Consider the following 12067-nt stretch of genomic DNA (forward strand, 5'->3'; position numbering starts at 1 on the left):
AATGCCAAACCATTCCCAACATAGAGGCTGAGGACTATGATGAATCCCCTTTATTAAAGGAAAGGAAATGTGGGTAGGTAAGCTGTGCAACCAAAGGAGCTGATCCAGAGCAAGAGTGGAGTTAGACATGTCTAAAACCCCAGAAATCTCGTCTTGAGACTGGCCAGAATAAGGATTCCTATTTCCCTGTTCCAGGCCTACATGTCCCGGTACACGTAGTCTTGTGCAATCCCCACTTTCATCCTTCTTGAGGACCGCACATAATCTCTTGGCCAAATTACAAGTTTAAGCACCTGGAGTTCCCCTTCATGCAAATGAAGCATTCCCAGCACCCCCCGTCCGCCCCAGCCAATAATGTATGCTCTCCATGAAAACCTCTGCCCACTCCTCAAAGTTTATATAGCCCTTGTTATCTTCTGAATAAAAGAAAGCTGTTTCACTGAACATCATCTAGAGGAGCTGTTTCATTTCTTCCAATAGAGTGGAACTGTAACACTGAAAAGCCAGCTGGGAGAAGGCCTTCTCCCCTCAGCAAACCCACCTGCTGGACAAGCTTTGCTTCTTCATTCTGGCCTGGCTTCCAACAGCGTCTGAATATCCCAAGGGCAGAAGGCTCACTATATCCTTGCTTTTGTGTTTTTCCATACGAATCGTAGAATTGATCTTTTAAGGCCTGTAACAGTTGTATTGGAATTTTGATGGAAATTGCCTTCAATCTGTAGATTGCTTTTGGTAAGATGGCCATTTTACTATGATAATCCTACTGATCCATGAGCGTGGGAGCTCTGTCCATCTTGTGTGGTCTTTGACTTTTTTCTTCAAAGACTTTAAGTTCTTGTCACACAGGTCTTTCACTTACTTGGCTAGAGTTACACCAAAATATTTTATATTATTTATAGCTATTGTGAAGGGTGTTGTTTTCTAATTTTTTTCTCAACCCGTTTATCATTTGTATGTAGAAGGGCTCTTAATTTTTTGAGTTAAATTTGTATGCCACCACTTCACTGAACATGTTTATCAGCTGTAGGAGCTCTTTGGTGGAATTTTGGGGGTCATTTATATATGTTATCTATCATCTTTGAATAGCAATACTTTGAGTTCTTTTATACCTTGTATTCTTTTGATTTCTTTCAGTCGCCTTATTACTCTAACTAAAACTTCAAGTACTATATTGAATAGATAAAGAGAGAGTGGGCAGCATTGCCTAGCCCCTGATTTTAGTGGAATTGCTTTAAATTCTTCTCCATTTAATTTGATATTGGCTTAGCGTATATTGCTTTTATTGTATTTTGATATGTGCTTTGTATCCCCAATCTTGCCAAGATTTTTATCATGAGAGGCTGTTGGATTTTTTCAAAGACTTTTTCAGCATCTAATGAAATGATCATGTGGCTTTTTCTTTCAATGTGTTTATATGAATTATATTGACAGATTTTCATTTGTTGAACCATCCCTGCATCTCTAGGATAAGCCTACTTGACCATGGTGGATGAATTTTATGATGTGTCCCTAGATTTGTTTTGTATTTTATTGAGTATTTTTGTATTAATGTTCATGGCAGAAATTGGCCTGAAATTCTCTTTCTTTGTTGAACCTTTCCTTGGTATAGGTATTGGGGTTATTGTAGCCTCATAAAGTGAATTTGGCAGTATACCTTCTGTTTCTATTTTATGAAATAGTTTGAGGAGTATTGGCATTAACTCTCCTTCGAAAGTCTGGTAGAATTCTGTGCTAAAACCATCTGGCCCTGGGCTCATTTTTGTTTGAGGGACTTTTAAGGACTTTAAAGAATTCTTTCCATAGGAGATACAGGTCTATTTAGATAGTTTATCTGATCTTGACTTAACTTTGGTAAGTGATATCTATCAAGAAAATCATCCATTTGTTTATATTTTACAATTTTGTGGAGTACAGGACTTTGGAATAAGACCTAATGAGTCTTTGAATTTTCTTGGTGGCTGTTGTTATGTCCCCCTTTTCATTTCTCAATTTGGATATTTTCTGTCTGCCTTATAGTTAGTTTGGCTAAGGGTTTGTCTATCTTGTTGATTTTTCACAAAGAACCACCTCCTTGTTTCATTGATTCTTTGTATTGTTTTTTTTTCTAATTTATTGATTTGAGCCCTGAGTTTGATTATTTCCTGCCATATACTCCTTTTGGGTGTGATTTTTTTTTTTGTTCTAGAGATTTCATGTGCTGTTCAGTCACTAGTATGAGATCTCACTAGTTTCATTATGAAGGCACTTGGTGATATGAATTTCCTCTTAGCACTGCTTTCATTGTGTACCATAAGTTTGTGTATGTATGTCGTGCCTTCATTTTAATTGAATTCTAGAAAAATTTTAACTTCTTTATTTCTTTTTTTTTTTTTTTTTTGGTTCTTTTTTTCGGAGCTGGGGACCGAACCCAGGGCCTTGCGCTTCCCAGGCAAGCGCTCTACCACTGAGCTAAATCCCCAACCCCAACTTCTTTATTTCTTGACCCAATGGTCACCGAGGAGAGAGTTGTTCAGTTTCCATGAGTTTGTATCTTTCTTTATTTCCTTTTTGACCCAGTGGTCACTGAGTACAGCATTGTTTAGTTTCCCTAGGTTTGTAGGCCTTTTGTTGTTTCTGCTGTTGTTGAAGTCCAGCTTCAATCCATGGCGGTTTAATAAGACACAGGGTGTTGTTTCTATTTTCTTGTATATGTTGAAACTGCTTTTGTGACTGAATATATGGTCAATTTTGGAAAAGGATCTATGAGAAGACAGTATATTCTTTTGTGTTTGGGTGAAATGTTCTATAGTTATGCTGGATCTGTTTGATTCACATTTCGGTTAGTTCCAATATTTCTCTGGTAAGCTTCTGTCTGGATGACTTGTTTATTGGGAGAGCGGGCTGTTGAAGCCTCCCAGTATTAATGGGTGGGGTTCGATATATGAATTAAGCTTTAATAATGTTTCATTTACATATGTTTGTGTCCTTGCATTTAAAACATAGATATTCAGAATTAAAACATCATTTGAGTGTATGTTTTCTTTGATAAGTATGAAGTGTCTTTACCATTTCCCTTGATTAATTTTGGTTGGATATTAGATTTTGTTAGATATTAGAATGGCTACACAGCTTGCTTTCTGGGTCCATTTGCTTGGAAAATCTTTTTGCAGCCCTTTATTCTGAGGTAGTTCTTTGGTGTTGAGGTGTTTCTTCTATGCAGCAAAATAATGAATCCTATTTTTGTATCCATTCTTTTAGATTCTTTTCTTTTTTTAAAACTGGGGAATTTAATCCATTGATGATGAGAGATATTAATGATTATTAATTTCTGTTCTTTTTGTTGTTGTTGTTGGTAATGAGTGTGTGTGTGTGTGTGTGTGTGTGTGTGTGTGTGTGTGTATTTCTCTTCTTTTAGTTTAGTCAAGTGAAATTATTTATTTCCTATGTTTTCTTTGGTTTAGTTGACTTCCTTAGGCTTTAATTTTCCTTCTAATATCTTCTACAGCACTGGATTTGTGGATAGATATTATTTAAATTTGGTTTTCTCATGGAATATTTTGTTTTTTCAATCTATGGTGTTTGTAAGTTTTGATATGCATAATAGCCTGGGCTGACATAGAAACACACCTTCCCAGGTCTTTCTGGCTTTTAGAGTCTCTGTTCAGATGTTGGGTATAATTCTGAGAGACCTATTATACCATTATATGTTACCTAACCTTTTTCCTTTGCAGATTTTAATATACTTTCTTTGCTCTGTACATTTAGTGTTTTAATTATTATGTAGTGGGAGGATTTTCTTTTCTGATTCAATCTATTTGGTGTTCTGGAAGCTTCTTGTATGTTTATAGGCATCTCTTTCTTTAGGTTAGAGGATTTTCTTCTCTGATTTTGTTGAAAATATTTTCTGGACCTTGGAGCTGGGAACATTCACCTATTATTCTTAGATTTGGTCTTTTCATAGTGTCCCAGATTTTCTGGATGTTTTTGGTCAGAAACTTTTTAGATTTAATATTTTCTTTGACTGATCTATCAATTTCCTTTGTCATATTGTCTATGCCAGAGATTATCTCTTCCATCTCTTGTATTCTGTTGGTGATATTTGCAACTGTAGTTCCTGCTAACTTGCCTAGGTTTTCCATCTCCACTATTTCCTCAGTTTATGTTTTCTTTATTGCTTCTATTTCCATTTCAGATCTTGAACAGTTTCATTCATTTCCTTTACCTGGTTTGATTGTATTTTCCTGTGCTTCTTTAAGGGATTTATTAATTTCCTCCTTAAAGGACTCTACCATTGTCATAAAATTATATTTAAGGTCATTTTCTTGTGCTTCTGCTGTGTTGAAGCATCCAGGACTTGCTGTAGCAGGATCGCTGGGCTCCGGTGGTGCCACAGTGCCCTGACTCTGGTTGATTATGTTCCTATGCTGGCCTCTAGTCACCTGGGTTCTCAGGTTATTATAGGTGGAAATGCTAATTTCTAAGTTTATCTTTGTTATACAGGTGGTTTTTGAATATTTTTACCCTTTTTCTTCTGTTTCCTCTCTGATCTTCTGGCATGAGTGGCATGGAGTTCTAGTGCCTAGTGAGTCTTCAGGTCTTGCAGAGTGTCTTTACTGGGTTTTCAATGGCCTGTACAACCTCTGCCATTTTGGGTGCCAACATTGTCTCTGAGGTCCCTAAAACCAGCATGGCTTCTGGGAAAACAGAGGTCTTCTGCCAAAGTTGTGGGCAGCAACATGGAGCCCAAGGGATAGGGTATAGTTTACAGCTATTAGGTATGCTGTAAGGGGGAGTTGACAGGCACAGGACACAGGTCAGGGTCTTTGGTCAGTGTTTTATTACAGAAATCAAAACCTAACTAGGATACCAAGGACCTACATTCTTCTCCTGTAGCTGGGAGTCTTCACCCTTTGAAAAGAGAGGGAAGAGCAACATCAGTGACTGGTGAACTGCGGTGTCTCAGAGCATTAGGGCTGGGTTAGAATCAGAGCCAGGTGCCTATATTTCAGTCCTGATCCTGTCTTTTGGGGGGTTGGGTTTTCATTTTTCTTTTTCTCTTAAGACAAGATCTCACAATGTATAGCGGGCTCATTTTAACTTACCCTCCTCTTACCTATATATCCCTGGTGCTAGGATGACAAGCACAGTCCTCCAGGCCTGGCTGAGCTTGGCTGTATCTTCTGAACAGAGTATCCAGCCTTTATCTGTAATGTAACAGAAGCATGTGCATTTGTCATCTGTTTTATGTCTACTTGACATGCGCTAGAGTCATCTGAGAGGAGGGAACTTCAACTGAGAAACTGCCCCCATAAAATCAGGCTATAGGCAAGCCTGTAGGATATTTTCTTAATTAGTGATTAATGGGGGAGGGTCTAGCCCATTGTGAGTGGAGTTACCACTGAGCTGCTGGCCCTCAGCTCTCTAAGAAAGCAGGCTGAGCAAATCTTGATGAGCAAGCTAGTAAGAAGCATTCCTTCATAATTTCTGTGTCAGCTCTTGCTTCCAGGTTCCTGCCATGTTTGAGTCTCTGTCCTGGCTGCCTTCGATGATGAAGACTGATATGGAAGTGTAAGCCAAGTAAACTATTTCATCCCCAACTTGCTTTTTCATCATTGTGCTTCATCACAGGGCTAGAAGTCCTAACTATAACATCATCTAGTACTGATCTACTACTGTGGGATTAAAACTATACTTGTTTATCATTTCAGTTCTTGTGCCTCAAGAGTCTGGCTTTGCTCCCTTGCATCTTCTGTGTGACTGAGACCAAGAGGTTCACCAGGGGTGAACTCCCATTTGAGACTATACTGGGTAATGAGCCACTTTTACGCTTATTTTAGTAGATAGCAGAACATTGGTTCCTGAGATTGTCTAAATAATGACCCCTATGGCACCTCTGTGGCCACTTGGTTTCTCAAAAGCAGCCTGGTGGTAGGGGGTGGGAGCTCTAGCAAGTGGGCTACAGTGATGTTAGGTCACATGATCTCAACCACATTCAACTGGCTAGGAACCCTGCCCTCCCCCCAATGAACCAAATAACCAACCAGCCAAACAAACAAAGAAAAACAAAACCCACAAACCCTGCCAGCCTACAGAGATTGGGAGCTAAAACATGACTACCCACAGAAAGGGATCCCAGCAGTCTGGGGATAAAATAGATCCCAGCAGTCTTGGGGCTTGAGGCTGCTTTAAATGTCTGTTCACAATGTTCAGGGGCTATTGTAAAGTGTTCATGAGAGGTCCTCCATTTAGGAGAGAATGATGGCTCAAAAAGAGCAGGACACTGTCTTAGGTCCTAACTTACACTTGTACCCTGGAAAGTGTCCATCAGCCTCAGGGCTGGGAAGATGGAAGAACTGATTAAGTGCTCACTGTTCAAGCACTAGACCCCAAGTTCAACTCTCCATACCCACTTGAAAAAGCCAGGCACAGTGGTGCATGCTTGTAATCCCAGCACCATGGGACATCGCTAGTCAGCCCAGCAGAAGTGATGCCTTCCACACCAATGAGAGACCATGTGTCTGAGAGCAAGGTGGGCAACAACTGAAGAACAGCGTGCATGGCTGAACTCTTGCTTCCATGGGCTTTCGCACACCAGTGTACCTGTACACACCCTCACATGCACATGTACATGTACACACCCCACCATGGAAAAGGTCTCTGTGAGTCTGCTGGTCATCTAGAATGATAGGATTCAGTTTGAGAAAATAGAATAGCAGGTAAATGCAGACATACATACAACCTGTTCACTCGTCTGTACTCTGTAGTGACTTCATGGTGTGTGACTGAGTTTCAAGGATGAGGGGCTGTGAACTTAGGGACAAAAAGACTTAGAGGTCAACAGTGTTGACCATTATCATGATCTTCTTTGTGTGGTGAGCTTCCAAGACACTATTTATTAAATGCTCTTCACTGGTTAAAAGTGTCTCATCATGTTCCTCCAATATGTCATCTTTATGTGACAAAATATGTGCAAAAGGAAACATGATTACAGGTTAATAATTCCTTTTTCTAAGTTTATCTATTCTTAGGTACACAAATACTGTTGGCTTTCAGGTGCCTGTGGTGTTCAGTATGGAGTGCCCTGTACAGGACTGCAGCCTAGGAACAGGCTGTGCCACGGAGCCTAGGCATATGGTTGGCTACATCATCTAAGAGCAATGGGTTCTGCCCCACAGCATAGGTGTGTGTAGGTCATACTATCTATGTTCATGAAATTTACTCTATGATGCCCAAGAGACAAAACCAACTAAGGAGACAGTTTTCAGAATGTCTGCTGTTATTCAGCGATTCATGATGGTATGTTGTCCACGTTCTTTAGTACAGCCTTTACATCTTTACCTGGAGAAATGGTCACTGGTTGGAGACCCCCCTTTTTTATTTTTATTTTTATTTATTTTATTTATTTATTTTTTTTATTATTAACTTGAGTATTTCTTATATACATTTCAAGTGGTATTCCCTTTCCCGGTTTCCAGGCAAACATCCCCCTCCCCCCTCCCCTTCCTTATGGGTGTTCCCCTCCCCGCCCTCCCCCCATTGCCGCCCTCCCCCCAACAGTCTAGTTCACTGAGGGTTCAGTCTTAGCAGGACCCAGGGCTTCCCCTTACACTGGTGATCTTACTAGGATATTCATTGCTACCTATGAGGTCAGAGTCCAGGGTCAGTCCATGTATAGTCTTTAGGTAGTGGCTTAGTCCCTGGAAGCTCTGGTTGCTTGGCATTGTTGTACATATGGGGTCTTGAGCCCCTTCAAGCTCTTCCAGTTCTTTCTCTGACTCCTTCAACGGGGGTCCTATTCTCAGTTCAGTGGTTTGCTGCTGGCATTCGCCTCTGTATTTGCTGTATTCTGGCTGTGTCTCTCAGGAGCAATCTATATCCGGCTCCTGTCGGTCTGCACTTCTTTGCTTTATCCATCTTGGGAGACCCCCTTTTTTATATCACACTACACAGTTGACTTTTGGTTTGGAATGGGTGTGTCTGGGACCTTATCCTATTTTCTGCTCACTGGATATACTCGCTCCTGCTCAGAAAGTATTTGTGCAAACTTAGCATATGGGCCTCGACCATGAGAGGTAAGGGATCCCCTTGCACAGCCTTCTGGATAGAGTAAAACTGTGGATACCCAGCAGCCTGCAGGAGCACCTATGTTGTCCTTATAACTGGGTGAGCTGGCCTGCCTTTATCTCTCCATTTGCAAAATGCAGATTTGATAGAAAGTGGCCTCAGAATCATGGCTGCTGTGTTGCAGCTCCAAAGAATTAGGGATAACAGTTTAATGACTGCAGAAAAGGTTAGGCACTTTGCTGTGTCGGGTGTATCTGGGTTAGCTACTGAGAAATGAACTTGGACATTAAACCCCTTTATCACTCGGCTTGAGCAATCTGGGAGAAACCCATTCCTGGGCAGGGGATGATTTTCCAGGCTTCTGAAGGGGTTGCATGTTTGAATGTGATAGGGAAAGGGAGCATTTGTCAGACTGGAAGGTGGATCAAAAGACAGATATATTCTTTGGGTCAAATGAGAGCTGTAAATTACCACACTTTGAACCACTCTAAAGTGTCAGCAGGATGCACCACCCTCAAAGGCAGCCTGATTCCCCAAGGTCTCTGGACAGCCTGTGGACCCTATCACTAAGGCTGCCTTTGAAGGGAATTGGCATCGTGAGGGCAAATGGCCAAGCCTGGGGAAGCAAGATAAATGATGACTCCCTGGGGTTTCAGAGTCACCTTTGCTAGCCTAGAAGCATGTAGGAAATGAGGCAAGTAGACACAGATGCCTCCCTACACACTTATGAGGTAGGCTACAAGTTGTGCACCCAGCAGAGTCTGGGCCCACAGATAGCTGAGCCCACAGTTTCCAAGTTCTAACTTATGGAGTCCCTTCATGGTTCACCTTCCGTGGAAGACTCATGGGTGGCCACAAATGCCAACTGCCTACAGCCATGCAATGTGATATTTTATCTCCCCTCATCAAGAGGGAAAGATGTATTTCTGGTTTCTCTGTGTTTCTTGGGCATGTGACTTGCCTGAGATGTGGGAAATTAGACAGAAGCTTACCTGATATCTACTGTCCTGTAAGGAGACAATGGACAATGGAGGTCAATGCTGTCACTCTGTCGAGAGCTGCAGAACTGGTTCTGTGGTCCAGCAAGTTTACCCACTCCTTGAACAATGAGCTAAATTAATGTCTCATATCACTGCTCCATGGCAGTGTGGTACATAGCAAAAAACTAACCCAGAAAATGTCTAAGAGGCAATATGCATGGCCTCCAAATTTAGACTGGCACAAAACTCACTCTCATATAAGCTCTTGATTGAAAATGTTTCAGGAGTGGTACTGAGACGGGGAGAGGAGCCTTTCTTGGCATGGCCCATGCATTCCAGAATACTCCTGGTGTAGAAGCTTAGCTTTTAGTTGGCCTGCAGAATAACGGGCTTCATTATGACCTGCCTGCATGCACCTCCTTGTACCTATCCACCTTGACCACCATCATCCTCTGTCCTTCCCTTCCTGCAATGATCCTCTTCCTACTAATCGATAGCAGTTCCTCTTCTCTTCTGCTTCTGTCACCCCCATTCTTCCATACACACACACACACACACACACACACACACACACACACAAACACACACACACAGAGAGAGAGAGAGAGAGAGAGAGAGAGAGAGAGAGAGAGAGAGAGAGAAAGAGAGAGAGAGGTTTGTCTTTATCCTCCATTATCCTCTCTTGTTCATCCTCCCTCAGATTCTTCCTTCTCTCACATAATCCATTACACTCTCATGACATGTGTGTACATACACATGTATGTATGTGTGAGTGTGTCTACTTGACATTTGTCTGAATCTATTGGTCTCCTTCACCCAATGATCTCTAGTCCCATCTGTTTCCTGTCAGAGACATGATTCTATTCTTCCTTACAACTGAGTAGAGCCCATGTGCACAGTGACTGTGCCTCTGTCTCTTCCTCTGTGAATGGATGTCTGGGCTGGTTCCCCTACTTAGCTCTGTGAACAGTATTGCAGGGAGCAAGGATGTGCTGTCATCTCTGTGGTGTGCTGACCTGGATACTCAAGAGTGCTCAATCTGGATCATATAGTCCCTCTATTCATTTGCTTGAGGAACTTCCCATTCATCTCCATAGTGACTGTACACATTTGCATGCCAGCCCACAGTGGATCTGGGTTCCTCCTCCCCCACGGTCTTGCTTTTTATTCTTGCTGATGTCCTTGCTAACTGTCATGAGATGGCATTTCAAAGTGGTTTTAATTTGCATTTCTTGAGTGAGCCTTATAAATCTCTGGGCCTGAAGCTGACACTTCTGGCTCTGTAGTTTGGAAGTTTGGAAAGAGGGATGACTTGTGTGTTCCCAGTCAGTCCATTCCCTGTTATTAAAAGTGCTGAGTCTAGCTTAGACCTCCCAGCTAAGATCTTCCTTCCAGAGGAGCAGGAGATAATCAGCTGTGGATTTACTGTGAACAGTTTGAAGGAGCAGACTCCTGGCTATATGTACTGAAAGAGTAGCTTTGGATATTAGAATAATCATTAATTATCACCATATTTATCTTATTGTATTGCTAATGCCCTAAGTAAGATAGCAATAGTCCAATCAAGGAGAGAAATAAGAGGTTTGATCTTGAAATCTGTCGACAAGGGACACAGAAATTCAGTATTTGTTTTAAAAGACAGCCTTGCCTAGCTTGATGTGGTGGTGCATACCTTTAGTCTCAGGATTCAGAAGAAATAGGCAGGAGTTTCTCTATGAGTTCGAGGCTAGTATGATCTACAAACTGAATTCCAGAGCAGCCAGGGCTACATAGTCTTGCCATGTAGCTAAGGTTATACCAAAGCTCACTCACTAGCCCAGATTGGCCTTGAGCTCATGATGATTCTCTGCTTCAGCCTCTAGAGTTAAAAACATGAGCCTCCATGCCAGATGCTATCTTCTGCACAGTCTTATTCTTCTGGTCCTCTGAATTACTACACTTTACCATGCCTGCTGGCTGTACCTCCCTGCCCTTGTTCTAAGAGTTCTTCCCATGCCAGCATCTGCCCTCTCACACTGGCTCCTTGGGCTCTCTCTTTAGACCGAAAGTGTCTCTTCCTAACACTCTTTTCTTCCCGTTTCTGTTGTTAGTGTATAACATCAGCACAGAACAGACCTTCTGGGTAGCCTTTATTTTATATTTCCTGAAGAGAAACTGGGTTGCCTTTAATGTTATATTCTATATACCTTGCTGTAAAGAGACCAGACACATCTTTGTCCTCAGACACACTTGTTACGATGGTCTCCTTCTTTCAGCATCCTCACTGACACCTGGAAAGGCAAGTGTAGAACCAGGCCAGCAACCAAGGCTGCAGTGATCGGTCTCTGTCATTTTCCTTCATCTATCTTTTTGTTCATTTGACCTTTATTTTCCTATCTGACTCTGTGGCCCTTCGTTTATTGAAGTCTCATCTGCCCAGGCTGGTTAATCCATCTTTCATGAGCTCCTTTGTCTCATGGGACTTTTAGGTGATGACCCTTGTGTTTCTCAGGCCCAGAAACAGGAAAACACACAGTTCTTCTCATGCTGGGCTTCCTTCAAGCTATTTGAGGCCTATTGTCTGGGAGGAGGTTCTCCTTTCTTCTATTGTTTCCCTGCCTCCCACCAACTCTGGGCAGTTCCCCTGCTTTGGTTTCTCTGTCCTACTTTTTCACATGGCAAACCACAATACAGCACGTTGTGAGTCTCTTCTCTGTGCATAGGGTGTAGCTTCTGGACGGTACTGTTGCTTACTCCTCAGGTCAGTTTCAATTTCCTCTTTCCGGCTGGTCCTGCAGTCCCCACCTTTTGGTAAGCTTTATGGAGTGGGAGACCAGAATCTTCTCTCAGTCCCACCACATGCCTGGTTTTATATATATATATGTGTGTTTCTTTTTTGTCGCTTCTTTACCACTTTAGACACATACAAATCCCTCCTAAGCAGACTAAACAGATCTCACTTTGGACCCACTCCTTAAGGCCCTTGTAAGTGCTGATTTCACTTCGGAGCTGGTAGCCAGGCTCCACATGAAATGCTGTCTTTCTCTGGCAGCATTTTGGTCCCA

This window comes from Rattus norvegicus, chromosome 10 (assembly GCF_021556685.1).
Source record: "Rattus norvegicus strain SHRSP/BbbUtx chromosome 10, alternate assembly SHRSP_T2T, whole genome shotgun sequence".
In the NCBI taxonomy this organism is placed as follows: domain Eukaryota; kingdom Metazoa; phylum Chordata; class Mammalia; order Rodentia; family Muridae; genus Rattus; species Rattus norvegicus.